This window comes from Podarcis vaucheri (genome assembly GCF_965113315.1).
Source record: "Podarcis vaucheri genome assembly, chromosome: 8".
Classification (NCBI taxonomy): Eukaryota; Metazoa; Chordata; class Lepidosauria; order Squamata; family Lacertidae; genus Podarcis; species Podarcis vaucheri.
Window position 1 is genome coordinate 29797521 of NC_138766.1, and position 19847 is coordinate 29817367.

The 19847-nt window shown below is 43.0% G+C and overlaps 1 protein-coding gene and 1 long non-coding RNA gene across 10 annotated transcripts in view; one reads left to right on the top strand and one right to left on the bottom strand.

Moving 5' to 3' along the window:
* RREB1 (ras responsive element binding protein 1) overlaps positions 1–19847 on the bottom strand; it is a 125796-nt gene that overhangs the window by 102572 nt on the left and 3377 nt on the right. For 8 of the 9 annotated variants that reach the window (XM_082234168.1, XM_082234172.1, XM_082234162.1 and 5 more), the window contains exon 2: positions 16762–16805. The exons of the other annotated variant lie outside the window; for it this stretch is intronic. The gene's annotated coding sequence lies outside the window, so the exon portion shown is untranslated. The remainder of the gene's footprint in view (positions 1–16761; positions 16806–19847) is intronic. 9 annotated transcript variants of the gene reach the window in all.
* LOC309538976 lies at positions 987–15020 on the top strand. The gene is made up of 3 exons (XR_014222569.1): positions 987–2752; positions 14537–14747; positions 14842–15020. It is a non-coding gene; the product is annotated as an uncharacterized lncRNA (long non-coding RNA).

Here is a 19847-nt window from a genome sequence, read left to right on the forward strand (position 1 = left end):
ACAATTCTATGATTTCAATACATGACACCAAACAAGTGATAACCATTTCCCATGACAGAGACACAAAAACAACTCTCCTTCCCGACACCAAGGTCACAGTGCTATCCACATGGTAGCCATATAAGCAGATATGGGAAGTCCATTCTGCCTCTCATCTTAACAGTTATGTTCCAGTGTTCAGCTCCACGACCTCTTTCCAATGCAGGGAGTCAACCCTGAAACATATGAAGAAGCAATAAAGACCAATGATTTCCTATGCAAGGGCATCAGGACTTTCGCTAAGCACTGAAGAACACAGGCAACTGACACTGGATCAGGGAAGACGGCGGCTTCCATAGCAAGCCAATGCAAGCATTTCCACCTAGACTTGAGGCCCAGCATTTCACAACAATAAGTTGCAATACGTATCAGATTCCTAGTGTTCTTAAAAGTTTTTCTTCCAAGCTAAGGTTCATCTCCATGCTAGAATTAAATAATAATTCCATTTTCACACTATATGGAAAGTGATCCTAAACCTGCTACTTATGTTATTTATTATTATTATTTATTGAATTTATATACAGTGGTACCTCAGTTTAAGAACAGTCCTGCTCAAGAACAATTCGGTTTATGAACTCCACAGTAATATCAGGAATAGTGTCCCAGTTTGAGAACTATACCTCAGTCTAAGAACGGTATCTGAACGGTGAAAGGGCACCGGCGGCAGGAGGCCTCATTAGGGAAAGCGTGCCTCGGTTTAAGAACGGTTTCAGTTTAAGAACGGACTTCCAGAACGGATTAAGTTCATAAACCAAGGTACGACTGTACCGCCTCTATACCTGCAGGTCTCACAGCACAAAATCAGAACACAAAACTACAAAATACATAGTCAAAACAAAAACAACCCGACAAACCCCCCCAACACACTTCAAAAGGGCATAGGATGTCGATCAGCCCAGTTAAAGAACAATTTAAAAGCAATTTTAAAAAGAAGCAGTACTCTCTTGCTGTGCAGCAGCAGTCCTTTTGAAGCCTGTCAGGCCCCGCCCTGGGCCAGGTGGAGAGAGGCAGAAGCAGGGCCCTCAGGCTCTCAGCAAGACTTTCCTTATACTGGTACCTGCACATAGGCCTGGTTAGATGCAAGGATCACTACCCACTCATCTCCCATAAAATGTCTACTGATGGACAGGGAGAAGAATGATTCACAAGAGCTTACTTTGACATGACTCATCCAACATCTGTTCATTGAAGACAGATGCTCAGAGGATTACTACCTGGAGGCAACTGGGAACAACATAGCAGTGAGATGATGCCTCCCATCTCCTTTGCAACATTCAGGGGCAGATCCTGGTACCAGGACATGAGGAGCTCAGGGACATTCTCACCTCTGCCAACAAACTCCATCGCCAGTTAGAGAACACTGGAGATCTATGAACTTGACTGGCAAAGGAGGAAGGCTATCTCAGTAACAGGAACCATACAACAGAAGTAGGTTGACCAAGTCTCATCACACATAAGATCAATTTACATCCTATTGCCAATGAGCACGAAGTGAAATACAGAAAGAGCGTGCATCCTTCTGCGCTCGTTTTCAAACTGACTTTTAAACTTCAGAACAAGGATCGCCGCCCCATAAGTTTCCCACCTCAAAGGGGCTCAATACAAATCCTCTGCCAATAATACTAAGCCAGACTTATTCACACATTTTTTAATAGGGTTTACTTGTCCAGAGGTCTACTTCCCCTCGACAGTGCTGGGTCATATGACTCAACGCCTGTGAATGCCAAGAGAACTCTTATGCCTCTTGTTTATAGCATGTGACATTGTGGCACGATGGCACCGTGCTTCCACGATTCAAATTCCTTCACTTGCTTGTTTGTATGATGATCTACAAGCAGGAAGAATCAAAACATAACACAGGCTGAAGTGGCATCAGCAACAACAAGCACCAGGAACAAGAAATGGACAGCTCTAGCGTTGCTTGTGTCACTTCTCTCCTAAGCAAAACAAAACCAATCAACTCCAAAGGATGCTATAAGGTGTTCATTTTATTAAATGGGTGCAGTATCTTTGCGTGTGGCTAATACAAAGGATACAAGCTTAACAGGGTCTTAGAAATCTGCTCTTATTTCTGGTAAAGAGGCCAGCAGCAAAAAAAATGTTTGGGACGCTCCTCGGACAACGAGAGATTGCCACACAGTGTATGTCCTATTAGGGTGAAGGCAAGAGAGACCTGCCAAACATGGTGGAAACAGTTTCAAACACCCCCGCATTTCGAGGAATTTTATTTCACAATGCCGGCCTTCACCATCTTCCTGTTTCACTGCTCCCTAAGCTGCTTCAGGATGGCGCCTGTGGTGATTCCAGATTTCAAGGCAGGCTTAAGAGTCCATTTTTTAAATATGAAATGAGACACCATTTTTAATTCAAGATGAACTGAGGCTGTAAGTAGGGAACTGGATCCCGCTGGCAGGCCAAATCTTTCCTTCCCTATTCCTTGCAGGTCAACTCTTGACAGGTGGAAATATAAAAATGAATACCATCTCCCAAACCTGTCTTTTTGATTGTCCTGTCAATCACCTGACATCATTCTAATGTTACCTGTGACATCAGGTGTTGGGCAGGTGAGCACAATTTGGAGAAAAGGGGCTTGAAGGCCTAATTAAGGCCCCTGTCAGACCAGAGATTCTCCATCATTGCCACAAGAAAAAACACTTCCAGGGTGAACGGTCACACACACTCTCTCCCATCCACACATTCCACAGCATCTATAGTGAGCATACCGACTACAAATACTAATAATAAATTTTATTTATAATAAATTTAATTTATACCCCGCCTTCCCCGGCCAAGACCAGGCTCAGGGTGGCTAACATCAGGTATAAAAACAATTGATTAAAATACTTAAAATACTTAAAAATACTTAAAACTTAAAAACAGGATTAAAAGACAACTTAAAATGCAGCCTCATTTCAGAGGAAGCCCAGATCAAAAACTGTGGGGAGAAAACGTCAAATTTTCACCAAGGCCAACTATCCAGACTGGTCCTACATGGGCCAGAAAAAAGCCAGGGAAGTCCCCAAATAGGGAATCTAACCTTATACCAATATTGTTGTAAAATATATCTAGCCCCTAAAAATGTGTTTTTTCTAAAAGACCAGTACTGCCGAACAGAATCCCATCAGTAGTGTTCACAACAGCCTTGCTTGAATGAACACACAGTTTGGTTTAATCTAAGTGCTGGTACCTGAATGTCAACAACTCGCCAACCTGCCAACATCACAGAATGCTCAAACATCTGCCTCCCGCATGAGAGTGCCAGGCTTACCTTCCCAGATGCAGGGGAAAACACGCCGGGGCTCCACCCTACATTTCACCCTGGAGCAGATCTAGGGGGTGGGGTGGGGGGAGAATTGGTGTCTGTACTCACCTCCCCAGTTTCCAAAAAGGAACATGGAGACAGAGCTGACTGCCTCAGCCAAAGCGCCAGCATGAAGAGGGAAAGAGATGAGATAGAATGCAGAGCAGAAGAAGTAGGAGCCATCAGGGTGGCAAGTTGGTATCACAGAATTGCAGAGTTGGAAGGAAACACAAGTGCCATCTAGTCCAACTCCCTGCAGTGCAGGAATCTTTTGCCCAAGATTGCCTCAAAACCATGACCCTGAGATTAAGAATCTCATTCCAACCTCCTATAATACCTTTTGATTACAATCGTATGTACATATATATAATGGTAACCTGTTCACACTAGATAAGGACACCCTTGATGTATTAACAACAGAAAGCAACTTCCCAACAACTAGAGAATAGACGCTATTCATCCACTTCCTGCCTTCAGTGGCCAGGAGTGTCATGCAGGAAACCAAAGCAAAGGATTGGGAAATCTCCTGAGCCACCGTATGCCATAGATGATAGATAGATAGATGACAGACAGACCTGTCTTTTGTGTAAATGTAAAGCGGGGGTAGATCTTTATTATTCTGCTCGGACACTCAGGTCCAGCGCCGAGGGCGTTCTAGCGGTTCCTTCACTGCAAGAAGCCAAGTTACAGGGAATGAGGCAGAGGGCCTTCTCGGTAGTGGCACCTGCCCTGTGGAACACCCTCCCACCAGATGTCAAAGAGAAAAATAACTACTGTACCAGACTTTTAGAAGACATCTGAAGGCAGCCCTGTTTAGGGAAGCTTTTAATGTTTAACAGACCACTATATTTTAATATTTTGTTGCAAGCCGCCCAGAGTGGCTGGGGAAACCCAGCCAGATTTATTTATTTATTTATTTATTATTGTTGTTGTTATTATTATTATTATTATTATTATTATTATTATTATTATTATTATTATTTGACTGCGCTTATTGTAATTGGTTTTAGAATTTCTGTTGTGTCTGTAAGTCGCTTTGAGTCATTTCCACAAGTAAAGCAACTAATAAATATGAAGGAATCTCAAGTTCCCCTGGGAATAGCAGCAAATGACCGCAATGTCATTTTGCAAAGAATCACAGCACAATTTACACAGCACATGTGGGATTCTCCAGCTAGTTATTGAAATACCATGTGCATCGTCATTGGGGAGGTAAGTAAATGTCACCCTTCTAACACTAACAACCCAGAAGCACCGTGATCCAGAGTATGTACCCTACACCAATTTTAACTCCACACTATTGCTTTGGGGGAACAACTCCTACTGTAGAGGAACTTACCTAGTGGCAATTACCATAACCCACCTACAATTATAGAGCCAGAGTCTCACTGAAATGACCACTACTCTATGACCCAAAATAAATACTGCACCATTCTATCTTAATGGGATAAGCATCAGTTAACTCCCTGGGGTACTAATGCCACTTGGCTATGAAACCAAGGAAGCGAAACAGACAATTTCCTAGTCCATTTTTACATAGCGATTTGAGCAGACCAAAGAGCTGATTAAACGGCTAGCTAATCTACACAAAGCAAAAGCCATTTCCCAAACTTTTATCAGTAGATGCAGGTCATCAAAAACACAAAATACATTAAATATGTTTGTGTGAGATCAACCCATACAGCGCACTCCCCTGTGGGTCTACTCAAAAGTAAGCCCCACTGAGTTTAAGGATACTTACTCCAAGGTAAGTTTATTGGATTGCACGATCGTCCAAAAACCTGGAAAACTGAATTAAGATACCTGTCTAAAAGTCACCAATTATTATGTAGATCATGCAATGAAAAATCCATTCCTGCTCTCTTCAAGAGCGCTAGAGATAGCAAACATTTTCTGTTTTCAGAAAGGTTCACTTTCGATACATATTCAATGATCACATTTGAAAGATTATTTTAGGAAAGACGTAGCTGTTTCAAAGAAAGATGCCACGAGCCTTATAAAGCATTGCATACACTGGCAGCCAGAACAGATGACAAACCATCTAAGGTTGCAGCAAGTACCCACATACTTGGGAAGAAGACCAAGTCACATCAACAGAATTACCCTCCAGAAGACTGCAAAGGGCTGCAATGTTAATTCAGCTCAATTCATTGGGCATTGTCCTTTCACAGACATATACAACATCACTGCCAAAAATCCCATAGGTCTAAAAACTCAAGTTGATTTGGTCTCAATTTAGTATTCCGAGGATTGAAGTTATTTTGCATAAACACTTAATTTTCTGTAGAGGTATGTTCTGAGTCCTGCACATTGCGTAAAGAGGAGTCTCAACCACACACACAAAATTGCTAAGGAGCAAGAAGCATCTGCACTCTTGAGAATTATTTCAGCCACAGGATTTAATAACCTGGCACCCCACTTCTAAAAATACACCTATCAGCAACAGCACACTGGACGGCTTATTACCAAAATAGCATCCTGTGCAAGGCAGGCGGGCATGGCCATCTTGCTATGCCGCATGCCAGGTCCAATGTAATTTTGTTGACAAGACACCATGTACAAAAGTCTTGTCACAAGCACTGGTCTTCTCCCAGTGCAAACAATGCACAACATAAAACCTATTCAGGTGTTCTTTTTCCTCAGGGGATGAGGGGGCGAACGTGCTGGTCTACTCTGCTCCCTCCAATGAACTGGAGGGCAACTGTCTATGGCAGGGAGCCTGCTGTTCTAATGGGGTCTCCTTCCATGATTATGGAAGGTTGTCAATGGGACAGGGAACTCAAAGAAGCAGAGCAGCCATTAACATGGCATGTATTCTATATACATACACAGATAAAGTGTGTGTGTTAATTGAACTCCTGAGTCTTTAAAAGAGTAGACTGAGAATTCTAGGAAGGCACCATCAAATAAAAGAATCTGAAAACAAAAAACCCCACTGCGTACACAGAACATGCACAGGAAACAAACCCACTTCAGATTTTAGTAATTACGCCACATACAGTATTATGGTGATGACATACTGTGTCTCAAAGTAGTTGGGTGTTCAATTAACATTAAACATGGGCAGCTTGATCAACCAATCTCAATATTGTATCTTCCAAGACCCAAGTTGTTACTATTCCTGCTTCAAGTGAATGAAACAGGACATACGTACACTCAGGCATATTTCTGAGCATCAGTGTCCAACTGAGGGCTTTTTAAATATCAAAGCAGCATACAAAAAACTTTTAATAGTTCTATATATTATTTAAGTTGCGAGAAACATGGAAGCATAAACCATCACGGCTTTGGACACACAGCAAAGTACTATGGGGTAAAAGATCACATGTATACTCAGGACAGTATGTTTCTACATCAAAAGGCACAGGAGTGTTTACACAGCCAATATGGGGTTGCAGTAGTGCTTTTCTCAACCATCAACTACAGGGCAGTAGCCAAACTTGGCCTGTTGCAACAAAGACAGCCTTAGTCAGTACACAACTACAGTGGTACCTCAGGTTACATATGCTTCAGGTTACATACCCTTCAGGTTACAGAATCCACTAACCCAGAAGTAGTACCTCAGGTTAAGAACTTTGCTTCAGGATGAGAACAGAAATTGCGCGGCAGCAGCGGGAGGCCTCATTAGCTAAAGTGGTGCTTCAGGTTAAGAACAGTTTCAGGTTAAGAACGGACCTCTGGAACGAATTAAGTACTGAACTCAAGGTACCACTGTACACTGGAAAAGCCAGGCCACATACCACTGGTGGCAGTAGATATAATGAGGCCCGGTTGCTTGTTTACATGCGCATCAACCCTCTTGCCCTCTACAATATAAGTGGCTTTGGCCTCACATCTGCCACACCACTACAGGCCAGCGAGTCACAACAGGGCTCAGTTGTGCTAACACACCCGGAAGAAATGAACGGGAATGCTGCAGCTCTCCTCCCGAAAATCATAGTTCACATCTCTATTCAGTATTTTCTCCCAGCCTCAGGATTCACAAAAAACCCATGTGAATCACAGTAGCCTGCAACGCAGCCTGCTGAGAGTGAACAAGCAGCAGATTCTCTGTGCACAATTAAATGCAAAAAAGTGATTAAATGTGTGCTTACACAGCAAAAAAAAAAAAAAGGAAAAAAAAGAGGTGATGCCCAGATGACTATGGACTTCGGTTTCCTGGGAACTGCTCAGAGTTTGTATTCTCCTATAGACATTTTGTTGCGGTGTACAGGAAAAAAAACTCTGTATGCATCCACTACCTTCCAAAGGATTTGTTGGCCTTTTCTTTAAAAAAAAAGTGAGCAGGAAACATGAATTCACCCACGAATGAAGTTTAGCAATGGTACGTGCAAAAAAGCTGCTTCAGCCACAGGGTGTCGAGTAACGAATCACACTCCTCGACGCAACTGGTTGCTTAACATTTCATGCACCTGCCCACTGTCTTTAGAGCGCCTGGCTCTGCAACCATTAGAGGCGGGCTGCTTACTAAATTGCAAGGATGCCAAAAGAGGGAAAGCAAAGGCATACACACAGGTAAATAAAGGATCTTCCCCAGGGTGGGGGAAAGAGTTCATATTCTTTCACATATATTGGTGTCCTGCTCCCGCTCTCTTTTCTTGTACGAGCTCCACCCAACTGGAAGACTCAATTGTCTTTCCATCAATACCAAAAAGCAAAGCCACACGCACACATGTCAGTACAGTTTATGGGCTGGGGAGCAGTTGCAACAGCGCACAGAGCTGTTTGTGAAGGGGCGCAGAACAGGAAACGGCATGTGTGCTGCTGGGAGTCAGCAAAGAAGAGAAAAAACTCAGCACAGCCATTAAGGCAAGCCCGACAGTAAGGAGTCCTAAAAACACAGGAGTTAGAAAAGATAGATGAGCTAGAGGAGTGTTTCTAGGAACTCCATGTTATCATTGCAAATCTCATTTTGTCAGCATGCTTGTGGCATCACAGAGGCTAAAAGACCGAATGACCACTTGGGGAAGTCCCCTGCCTTGGCAATAAATGTGCTAGATAGCCTTAGAGCAGGGTTTCCCAAACTTCAGTCTCCAGCTGTTTTGGGACTACAATTCCCATCATCCCTGACCACTAGTCCTGCTAGCTAGGGATGATGGGTGTTGTAGTTCCAAAACAGCTGGAGACCCAAGTTTGGGAAACCTTGCCTTAGTGGAAAACCCACTCTATAAACAAGCAATATGGGTCTACCATTTCAGGTGTTTTGTAAAGATTACAGTAAGGTAGCAGTCACTTTGAACATTCTAAAATACAAAATATTATAAGCGTTCCTGTATTTCGGGTAACCCCAAATAGCTAAGATACCAAATTATATGAATCCATTGACTACACTTCCCTGGGCTTAATCTGTGCGAGTCCTCAGCCCCAGCATCTGCTCTCAAAGCTATAGCTCAATCGCAGAAAAGATGGACTGCACTACTCAGCAGGTGAAGAGTGAATTTCTACTGTCACTGGGCAACCAGAGTGGCTCTAGGCGAATGGGAAAGGCTTCTAGAATGGACTACACTCCTTAAATTTCTGGAGAGAAAGACTTTCCAGCGTGCGTACAAGAGTGAGATTTCTCTCTCCTTAAAAATTCATTTTGCCCTGGTAAGTAGCAATACTCATAAAAACCCAAACTGTTCTCAGTGCTGAGCATCATTTACCCAAGTATAATACTTTCCAGACACTGAAGCAGCAGGATAAGAGAATTTGCAGCCCTATGGATGCTGATGGGACTCTCAAGACACCATGCGCTCCAGCCAGCAGAACCGACAGCCAGGGATGATAGAACCTCTAGTCAAATCAATATCGGGAGTACCACAGGTCCCCCAACCCCTGATTTAAAGTAATGCCTACTGTCTTGGAAACCACGAAAAATGGCATTGCAAAAGTATTCCATTAGCCACGTGCTGCGAGCTAAGCATTTTCACCATCTTTATTTCATGCCTCTTGTAACTAGTGTTCAAAATTAGCCAGGCGCATTTTGCGACTGGCGCAGGTCCAGTTGCGACCATGTGGAAATCTCTGGATGCCAGGTTGGCAAAATGTCACTTCCAGAAGTAATTTCCTTGAAGCTTAAATTGGTGCTATTCTGGGTTGGTTTATTTGACGTTTTAATGTGCTGTAAACTGCTTTGAAATTTGTTATTTAAAATATATAGCAGTATATAAATGGAATTAATAATAGTAATTGTAATAATAAATTCCATCGGGGGGGGGGGGGGACAGCACCAAGACATTCCAAGGTGGTGACCGCAGCCCAGGTTCAAGGTACCATTTGGCGATTATATTACACACCTGAGTTTTTAACACTGCTTTTAACTTCTGTGCATGCCATAGATGAGGCATAGGAAACTCGGCCCTCCAGATGTTTTTGAGACTACAATTCCCATCATCCCTGACCACTGGTCCTGTTAGCTAGGGATGATGGGAATTGTAGTCCCAAAACATCTGGAGGTCCGAGTTTGCCTATGCCTGCCGTAGATGTGTTAGCTAGCAAATAGCGCACATAGAGAGCTATGCACAAAGGCCACAGCAAGCAGCCAGCTTCTGTTGTTGTTTTTAGAGACACTTCCTAGAATACCAATATGAGTAAGAGAACTAAGGGGTAGTCATAGCACATGACATGCACAAACACAGAGAGCAATCTCAGTAAAAGGCCACAGCCACACTTCACATACTGACACAGCAGAATTCCACATGCAATTGCGGAATAGAGCACAGCCCGAGCTCTGCTGGATCCGTTTACCCATATTTAGGTCCTTGGCTCCAGCAGGGCTCAAAGCATGTTTCCACTAGGGTGGCCAGATGTAAAAGGCAACACAGCTCTGGTGCTCTCTTAAGAGCTGTGCAGAAGAGCAACCGCTGGCACAGCCAAAATTCCCCCATCCTTAAGGGTCATCAGAACTTGGTCTTTCCTTTTCCCATCTGGTCACCTTCACTTAGAAATATCAAGTCTCTCTGAAGCCAAATATGTGTCAGGCAAAGTACTGTTGCCAAAAAGAGCAGACAACCAAGCACAACTGCAGCGTCTTATTCGTTTCTGTAAGGTTTGTGCAGCAGCAAAAATCAACCCAAGGAGTATTTTGTGGGTTACTGCCGAAAGCAGGCATGAGGCCTAGAAGGCTGTGAGCATGAAAACAGTGTTAGAAATTCAGATATATAAACTAATCGCCAAACCTGGGTTATGGTCGCCACAACTGAAATGTATAGGTGCCAGGGTTTGTTTGTTTGCAATTGAGTTGTTATTATTATTATTAATAATAATTATTGTTATTTCTATACCACTTTATATATTAAGGAAAAAATCTCAAAGTAGTATACAACACATTAAAACATCAAATAAAACAATCCAGAATAAAACAATCCAGAATAAAACAAATGTAAGCTTCAAGAGAAATATTTCAGATTCTTCTCTAGGTAAGATTTTGTTTTCCCTAGTTGCCAACCTAGCATCCAGAGATCTCCAAGTAACTGGACCCATGCCAGTCACAAAATGTGCCTGGCTAATTTCGAACACTGCATGGAACCTTCAGGATTTCCAAACTCCCATTACTCCTAGCTATTGGCCATGCTGCCTGGAGCTGATGGCAGCTGCAGCCCTCCAGAAAGTGTTGCAACTACAGGTTTCCCATCCCCGAGAGAGAGACCTGTGTCTTAAAATCAGGGGTGAATACTTCCTTCAACCACTTCCTTACAATGCAATAAAATTTACCTGCTAGGCAGCTCCACCTAGTCCAGCAGTATTCAGTGTTTTTGATCCCTAAGTAACCCTTTCCACACAGACTTATTTCCAAAAGAATCCCTGAAGAGGATTCTGGGGCACAGACAAGTCATGTGAGTTGTGTGCACTGACCAGGCTTATCAGGCTTTAGCATCACCCCACATGTACCATGGGTATAGCCAAGAGTACACCTGACACTTCTTTGCAGCAGAAAACTGGCTGGTGATCCAAAATGGCGGCCAAGTCATGTTTTAATAAAGTTTGAGGAACTATAGCTTGGTTAGAGAATACATGTTTTGCATGCAGAAGGTCTCTAGGTTCAACCCAGAGCATCAGAGAAAACAGGTCTAGAAGACATCTCCTCCAATCCTGGAGAAGTCCTCCTGCCAGTCACAGAGGAGGCAATGTGGCTTCCCCTAGCAACCATGAAGCCTATGAGCCTCCCACCCCTTTGTTATGTGGTGGGGAGAGTTGTTACCATTTCTCCCCAGTCCCTCAAAAACACATAAAGGTGAAAGAGGAAGTGGGAAAAGCATCACTTTCTCACACTCCTTCTTTCAACTCTATGTGCATTTTCAAGACACGGATTGGCACCTGAGCAGCTGAACGGAAAGCGAAGCAACCAAAAGTGTAAGAGGGGAGCAGGAAGTATAGGTGGGAAATTGGGGGGGTGGGTTCCGACATGGGCAACTGGGAGGAAAATGTAGCAACCAGAGAGAGAAAGTGGGGTGCCACAGGAAAGAAGGCAACGAGACATATCAAATACAGTAAAATGGATCTTGGATGTTGCGTAATTTTTCCACAGGTTCCTCACACATCCCAACCAAATCACAGCTCCCATCTGCTTCCATTGAATGAAGCATAAAAATTATGGATCCAGAGCTGTCACGGCACAAAAACATGGATCCGAATCACGGGTCCAAATGGATCTTCAGGAGGCTTACAAGGGCTTCCCTCAAAACCACCATCACATCTCTGTGTCCAGAGAGATGCTCTGTGGTTTGTTGATAGTTTCACTGTCATCCTATGTAAAAATTGCCTTGAAAATCTGTGAGGATCCATATATTGAATCAATGCTTTTGTGGTGCTGGCTGGCCTGCACTGGATCCATTTTATTTGGTGTTTTAATGTGCTGCAAACTGCTTTGAGATTTGTTCTTTAAAATACAAAGCGGTACAGAAAATGAAATTAATAAAAATAATAAATCCCATTGCAAAAAAAGGGCGCCTAGACATTCCATTGCAGCGGCCATAACCTAGGTTTAAGGAGCCATTTGGAAATTAGATTATATATCTTGAGTTTCTGACACTGGGTTCGAACCTGCAATTCTGAGATTAAGATTCAAGCCCTCTGTAGTTCAAAGAGAAGCATCAGATGCTGCTGCACTGCTCTAAAAACCAAGCCTTTCAAAACTACCAGGTTAAGAAGAGCACTCCTGTCAAAAAGAGCAAGCAGCCTTGCAGTGCTAGTTTTTCTGTGAGTCCCAAGAGCAGAGCCACACATTTTTTTTAAAAAAAGGAAGGCCACAGAAGCCTGCAGAGTCCTTAAGATTCCAGAGGCATGTGCCTCAGAGTGACGAACTTCAGCAATATGAGGTTACCCCACTCATTTTCTCTGAGCAATCCAAGCCAGCCCTCTGTGCAACTACCAAGAAAAGTTGAGTCGACATTCTGGTCTGAGCCAGACAAGTGCAAACTGGATCATACATAAAATCTGGACTCAGAGGGGACAGGGAGGGTGTGGCGCATTCCCTAGCAACCAGCTGCAGAACTTTAGGATGCTTTAAGTGCTGTTTCTACGAAGCCTTGCTTAAAATGACGAGAGCTGCCCCCAAAATCCAAATTGCATGAAAAATCCAAACTGCGTACAGAGTTTGTTGATGACAACCAGCTGTATGTAGAAAAGGTGTCTGTGCAGAATTCTCCACACCCCTTTAATCACATACTTTAAATGGAAGCCCAACATCAGGAAATAATAAACAATTCTTAACTGAGCAGCAATTATAACTCTAATAAATTAACGGGCTTGCCCATTAATTCCCAGGAAGCAAAGATTCCACTTAAAATAAAATAAAAAGGACAAAAACAAAACCCTTTTTGCTAAGGACCACCCACTAGCCAGCGCTGCCAATGCCATGGTTTGGCAACTTGGGAGCAACCCATGACTTTGCATACCTCTCCTCCCCACTTGCTCAGGAACTGCCTCTTCTCCCTTTCAGTGCAAGATAGCTATAGTTAGCATTTCATGAGCACAAGTCAGAACCCCAAATTTAAAAGGTGTAAGCTGGGGTGGGGGGTTTAAAGAGAGCAAAGAGGGCATGCAAACCCAGAAGATGCTCCTGACTGCCAAATCATGGGTCCATAGTTCAGTGGCAGAGCATTTGCTTAAAGTGAGGAAGGTTTCAGGTTCAAATCCTGACATCACCAGTTAAGTGGACCAGGTAGCAAATGATGGGTAAGACTGTGTGGCCAGTGACCCTCAGAAACCTCCCCCCCCCCTTTTTTTTTTTTTGCTTTGTATTTACCCAAGTTCAGTGGTACCTCAGGTTAAGTACTTTATTTGTTCCGGAGGTCCGTTCTTAACCTGAAACTGTTCTTAACCTGAAGCACCACTTTAGCTAATGAGGCCTCCTGCTGCCGACGCACCGCCGGAGCACGATTTCTGTTCTCATCCTGAAGCAAAGTTCTTAACCCGAGGTACTATTTCTGGGTTAGTGGAGTCTGTAACCTGAAGCGTATGTAACCTGAAGTGTATGTAGCCCGAGGTACCACTGTAGTAAAGAAATTCCCAGGTGATTTGTATGGATGTTCACTCACACTGAAAAACCTTCACTCCAGAGATCTGCCAAACTGAAAGCCAACCCCCTGAGCACTTGCAAGAGCTATGCTTGATGCAAAATTGCATTTCAGAGAGAAAACTGAAGTCTCCCTTTGGAAACCACACAAGACCATGTGGTGGTTCCAGAATTCCAGAAAGGGACACATTTCTTTTTAATCTGTTGCCCCAAGAGTCCTGTGCCATCTTAAAGACTGAAAAACACACACCAACCAATCAGAACGTGAGCTTTTGGAAGGGAACGCAGGCTCTCTCCTGCAGGTAAGTTAGGCAATACATCTGCCAGTCTTTAAAGGTGCTACCCTAAGGGGCTTTTTCTTCTGAAGGAAGGCGCTAGAGAATTTGCACTAAGAAAAGGAGAAAAGGATACAATGCAGACCCACTGGTCTAAAGCAAAGGAGAACAACAACAACTACAAAAAAGTCAAGATCTTCAAAGCAATTGATAATCCCCTTTAAACATAACAATGCCTGGATAGGGGTTTCAATTGCTTCCCTCCGCCTTGTTGGTAAAGACCCCTTGAAAATCTGCAGGTGAATCCTCCTTAAAACAATTCAGCTGCCCTGTCTCAGAGGCCTTCGAATTCTCTTAGCATTACTTACCTGAATCACATTGAATAAACAGTCCCCACCCATCACCTACTTCTTTTGTCTACAGCACCTATTCAGGGAGAGCTACCTTTATTGACTGCAAGGCTGGATAGCATGAAAAACTGGAGAGGTAGCACAGAGAACAAGATGCCCTAGAATGGCTTGCATCCTGCTGCAGGCAACGAAATCTACAGGCTGTTCTGCTGAACCGATGGGGAGCAACTCAATATTCATTCCAGATCTGCAAGGTTTGGTTAAAAGGCCCCTGCCCTTCACAGGTGAGCTGCTGTTCGGCCATATATCCCACTGAGGAAGCCAAAAGCAATTTTAAAACAGCACACCAAAAAGTCACGTTTCTTTTGCATTTCAGAGAAAAGCAACTGCCACGGGGTACAGCTTTTAATTGGGCCTAGAAGTAAGCACTTAAGAGAGAACATCACATCCATGTTTTCCTTAAGATTCACTCCAAGAAAGAAGCAAGGATGCTTCAGTTTGGCTATTTCTTCTGCAAACACCTGTTACTGTCTTAAATAATGTATGTCCTACCTGTAAAACCATTGCCCTATTTAATGCCAACAAGGAGCAGAACTGGACTGCAAGGTGGGAATGTTTCAAAACTGTTTTTTGTATTAGAAAAGGTACAACCGCTCAATTTCTCCACTGAATCTATGGCTAGGTTAAGTACTCCCTTGTTTTCAACAGCCTATATTTCAGGGCGATAATGTTCCGTAACATAGAAATGGGAATCCTTTGTTTCATACGACTGCTACCCAGAACAGTATCGTTTTATTCCGTTGCTCATTTCCAACAACTGGATTTAGCACCTTTTGCACAGAAATGCACAGATTTAGCACCTGTTGCAAAATGAAACACATGAGGCTAATCTCCTCAAATTCCCCCAGTTCCTTTGTGTCCTAAAAACAACCATCTTTTCCCTCAACCCCACACACATACACTCAACGCAGCCTGGAAAGAGGTGCAAGAGAAGACACATAACCTCCCTAAACCTGCATAGAGAAGATGCCAGGACCACCCAAGGTAGCAAATTTACACAACATAGCTCCCCATAACAAGTGCAATGCTTCAACCAGGCAGAATGTGATCGTGCAAGAATCCTACAAAAAAAAAACCACCAATCCTAGTTTGCGAGCAGTAACAATTTGGAATTTGGTTGTGGAAAATCCACACTGAAATACTTGCTCAGCTATAGCGCTAGTTGACTTTGGATGACCCACCACTATCCATCTTGCAGCCAAATTTACCTCCCTTGGCTGCTGTGAGGCAAATAGGGCAGGATACTAATAATCCTTCCAAAGAGGTCCAGAGGGTGGCAACACGAGAACAGGCCTTTTCTGCAGTGGCTCCCCACATGTGGAATGCTATTCCCAGCAAGGCTCCTCTGACACCTTCGTTACATGTATTTAGGCGCCAGGCAAAAACATTCCTCTTTTCTGGCTTATTAAACAATCTTTGGCCTTTTAAATTGGGAGGTATTGTTTTTGTTTGTTACCATGCTATGTATTTTTCTGTTTTTATATCGTAACCCACCCAGTGATCCCTAGATGAAGGGTGGTATACAAATTTAATAATAAAATAAAAATGCAATGAATACAAGCAGAAAACACATTTTTCTCCTATTCGAGCCAAGTCACATTTCATAAGTGAACAATTTCATTTAAAGAATAGGTATCTTTATGCACAAGAGCATCCATAAACAGTACAGGTGTCAGGGTGGCAAATTTGCTTGAAAGAGATATGTGAGAAACACTCATAAGCCATAGAACACCACCTAGTTTATATACTTATCTTCACATTATATTTCCATGAACCCAACAGGCATCAGATTAGTGAGTCACACACTGTACAACTTTCTTATTTGCTAAGAATCGATTCTTGAAAAGCAGTGTATATTTCTGCCCTGACATGTTTCCGTCCACACTATTTGTTTCAAATTTAGTTTTCATTGTTCCTGCCACAACCGTGAGGACTAGCAACCACAGGCTTCTGACAAGACTTTGCTGCATACAAAAGGCCCACAGAAAATGGGATGATAAACCTACTTCTTATCACAACTGCTGGAGACTCCAGGGCAGGCCACGATTTCTGAGCCACTTTACAAATTCAGAATTCCTAGCCTTAACAGGGTTTTCCCTATCAATTAATAAGATAGGGGCCATTGTCACCACTTATCTGCTATCCAAAGACGCTTCTTTGCAGGTTTGAGGGCAAAGGTATTTTAAAAGGGAGAGGGGTGGGGGAGAAGAGAGAAGGAAAATGTAAATTAATTCCTACCCCTTTCTAAGCTCCAGGCCACTCTTCAGAAATGCACTTTATATCTGTAATGGGGGAAGAGAGAATAAAAAGTTAAGCTAAGTGTTTTGTGTGGAAAAAATATGTGAACCAGTATCCAGAAAGTTAAAAAGTGATGGAATTAAAAAAACACAAACCAACATTCATCTGGTAGCATGTCACATAGCTTTCCCCAACATAAAATGAATTGACACAAGCACACAAGCTTTGAGAACAGCATACAAGTTACACACCATGACTCCAGCTGTGCTGTAATAGACTTCTTTGTTTCCTACACAAATCTATCTGATGTTTGAGGCAGAAACATTGCATTCCACCTGTGTTTCAACTCACTACATCAGCCAGTACTGGGGGGTGGGGGGCAGGAGGTACGAGAAAAAGGAATTTCTGCTGCAGAAGTTTCTATAAACACCAAGTTGGAAGCAAGTATGTTCTCAGGACATTTCCTGATAAATTGCCACCATCAACCCTAAAAAAAATAGACTTATATGGAAGCACATCACATTTTGAAAGTTACCTGTAACCAAGACTTCTATCCTACTAAACCAGCCACACTTAGCAGGGAGCAAATTCAACATGACTTGCTTCTGAGTAATGACTATTAAGCTCATGATGTCATGTGCTGTTAACTTCTCAACTCTATGAAAGCATCCATTAAGGGAACGTAGGTCATAATTCTACAAATACGTAAGATACAGGAGTTTACATATTAAGAATGTGATATGAAAATATTTCTGACATTGAGCACAAAAGTTTAGTCTGATTTTAAGTTCGAGATACCCAACGTGGTAATTTAAGAGAGAAAAAGTGGTTTTATTTTATTTACAAAAGGAAAGGAGAAAGAGGATGAATCCCTGATAGATGCACTTGGGTTAATTTTAGCATCCTTCTGTTTAGCTGCTTAGCAACACTTATCCTATGACCTTCTCCGCACCACCTACTTTCGCAAGGGATAACATGTATAACCTGAGAGAGCTAGCAACGATAGCCAGGTTTGACTAGCAGTGTAAGACAGCCGATGCAAAAACCAGCTTTTACTACAAGAAAAAAAGGAAAGAAATAAAAAGAAAAAACCAGGGAAGAGCATCTCTAATTATGACACCTTCAGTAACGGAAAAGCTGAGTGTAGATGCGGAAATGGATCTAGAGTACATAAATCATCTCGAAGAAATCCAGGAAACCCATAAAGTTACAAGGGACATTTTGCAAAGGCCTGGAAGAGGAGGGGAGGGGGAATTTTGAAACGCACTGTCTGCCCTTAGGCCAAAACAAGTTTGCTAAACCCACTGCTAAGTCACAAGAGATTTTCCCACCTGAGGTTTTACTTTAGCAATCTCTAGTGATTCTCAGAAGTCCAAGCAAGGTTCATCATATGACATAAAGATGCAAGGATGGGTGTCATCTATCTGGCTATTGAACAGGAAAGAGTGAACTCTCATGTAAACTGTTTGATTTTCAGAGCAGTTCAATAATCGGAAGTGTGCCAGTTTTTAAAACTTCGTATTAAAAACTAATTATAAGAGGGGGGACAGTTTTATTAAATGGGAACGAAGTAGCTGAAAATTTTCAGGTAGCTTTCCCCTAAGCTTAAAAGGTCTGCAAAATTTTACATTAACACAAACTTAACATACACGTGTATACGGCTCGGATTGCTATAAGAGGCAGACACACACATACACAAGACATCAGTTTCTGGCCAATTGCCCTGAAACAATTAAAGCCATTAGGTGTGTCTTAAGCGAAGGATGAAAAGAAGTGTTGTGGTAACTTGATTGATTGGATGATGGAGCCATGCTGTTTCTGAGTTTCTAACACACAAAGGGGTCTATTCTCCCAGGGATGTACTTGCAACACCAGTTAATGCTAATGGGCATTATGCAGACACATCAAGAGGAGGTCTATACCCCTAAGCCTTCAAAGGGAAAATAAAACCCTAAAACAAATATGGCTTGTGTGACCATGAGTCACTGGGTCCATGTCTATCTCCCCCTGCATGCGCATATACACATATTCATCTGAGGAAAGAGAACCAAGCGGCTGAGGGCAACTTTTTTTAACCCTTCCCAAACTGCATCCAATTCCTCATGCCTCCATACCCTTTTAAGGATATCAGCCAATAGTTAGTGGAAGGGTCCCAATTCCAGGAGTTACTGAAAAAGCAGCTATCTTAAAAGAGGCAAGCATCGGTGTGAAAAGCAGAGAGAATTAAGATTCCCCCTATCGCACGGGCAATTTTTTTCCTGCCCAAAGGATGAGAAAAATTGCATTAAACTGCATTAAACACGAGCGACCTTGTCCAAAAGGTAAGACATAAAAGGCAGTCAGAAAACGTAAAGTTTCAAGCACTTTTCCCTTGCCAGGAATCAACCAACTAACTTAACTGCCTTCTCAGGCCGAAGACATCAGATTTATTATAATATATACCTGCTACAGATTTCCCCCACCTAGCATCAAAAACTGTAAAGAAAAAGGACCAATCCCATCTCAAGAGGGAAAACGAAGGGAAATGCAACTCCGCCATCCTTTTCAAAGTCAAGACAATTAAAAGTCAAGGAAAGGGCATTTTAATGAGTTATTTTCTCCCCACCACCCAAGAAAAAAACAAACCTAAAACTCCCAACAATCTCCCCAGGAAGAGTGGAGTTTGGGTATTGCTCTGAAGCCCCTTCCGAATTTGGGACTGTCCATCGGGATCTGTGCTCTTCGTTCTCTCTCCTCGCCAGGCAAAGGAGCACAAATGTGCTGAGCTAAGAGAAACCGCTCTCCCCTCCTCTTTTATAACCCATCAAGGATGCATTGCAGAGCACTGGGAGAGGAGGGAGAGACAGATAGTGTAACGAAGAGGTAAGAAGAGGGGGTGGGGGGGGAGAGCCGGAGGGAGGGGAGGGCAGAGCCAGAGCAAACTTATCAACCCACATGACAAAGTTCAATCCACCTCCACCATCAACAAGCAGCAGCGGCGGCGGCTCCTCCTCCTCCTCCCTCTGCGAAAGTTTTCACAGCATCTCCAGCCTCCTCTCTCTCGCTGCTCTACTCTGCCCGGCAACGAGATGCCTCTCTTTGCCTGT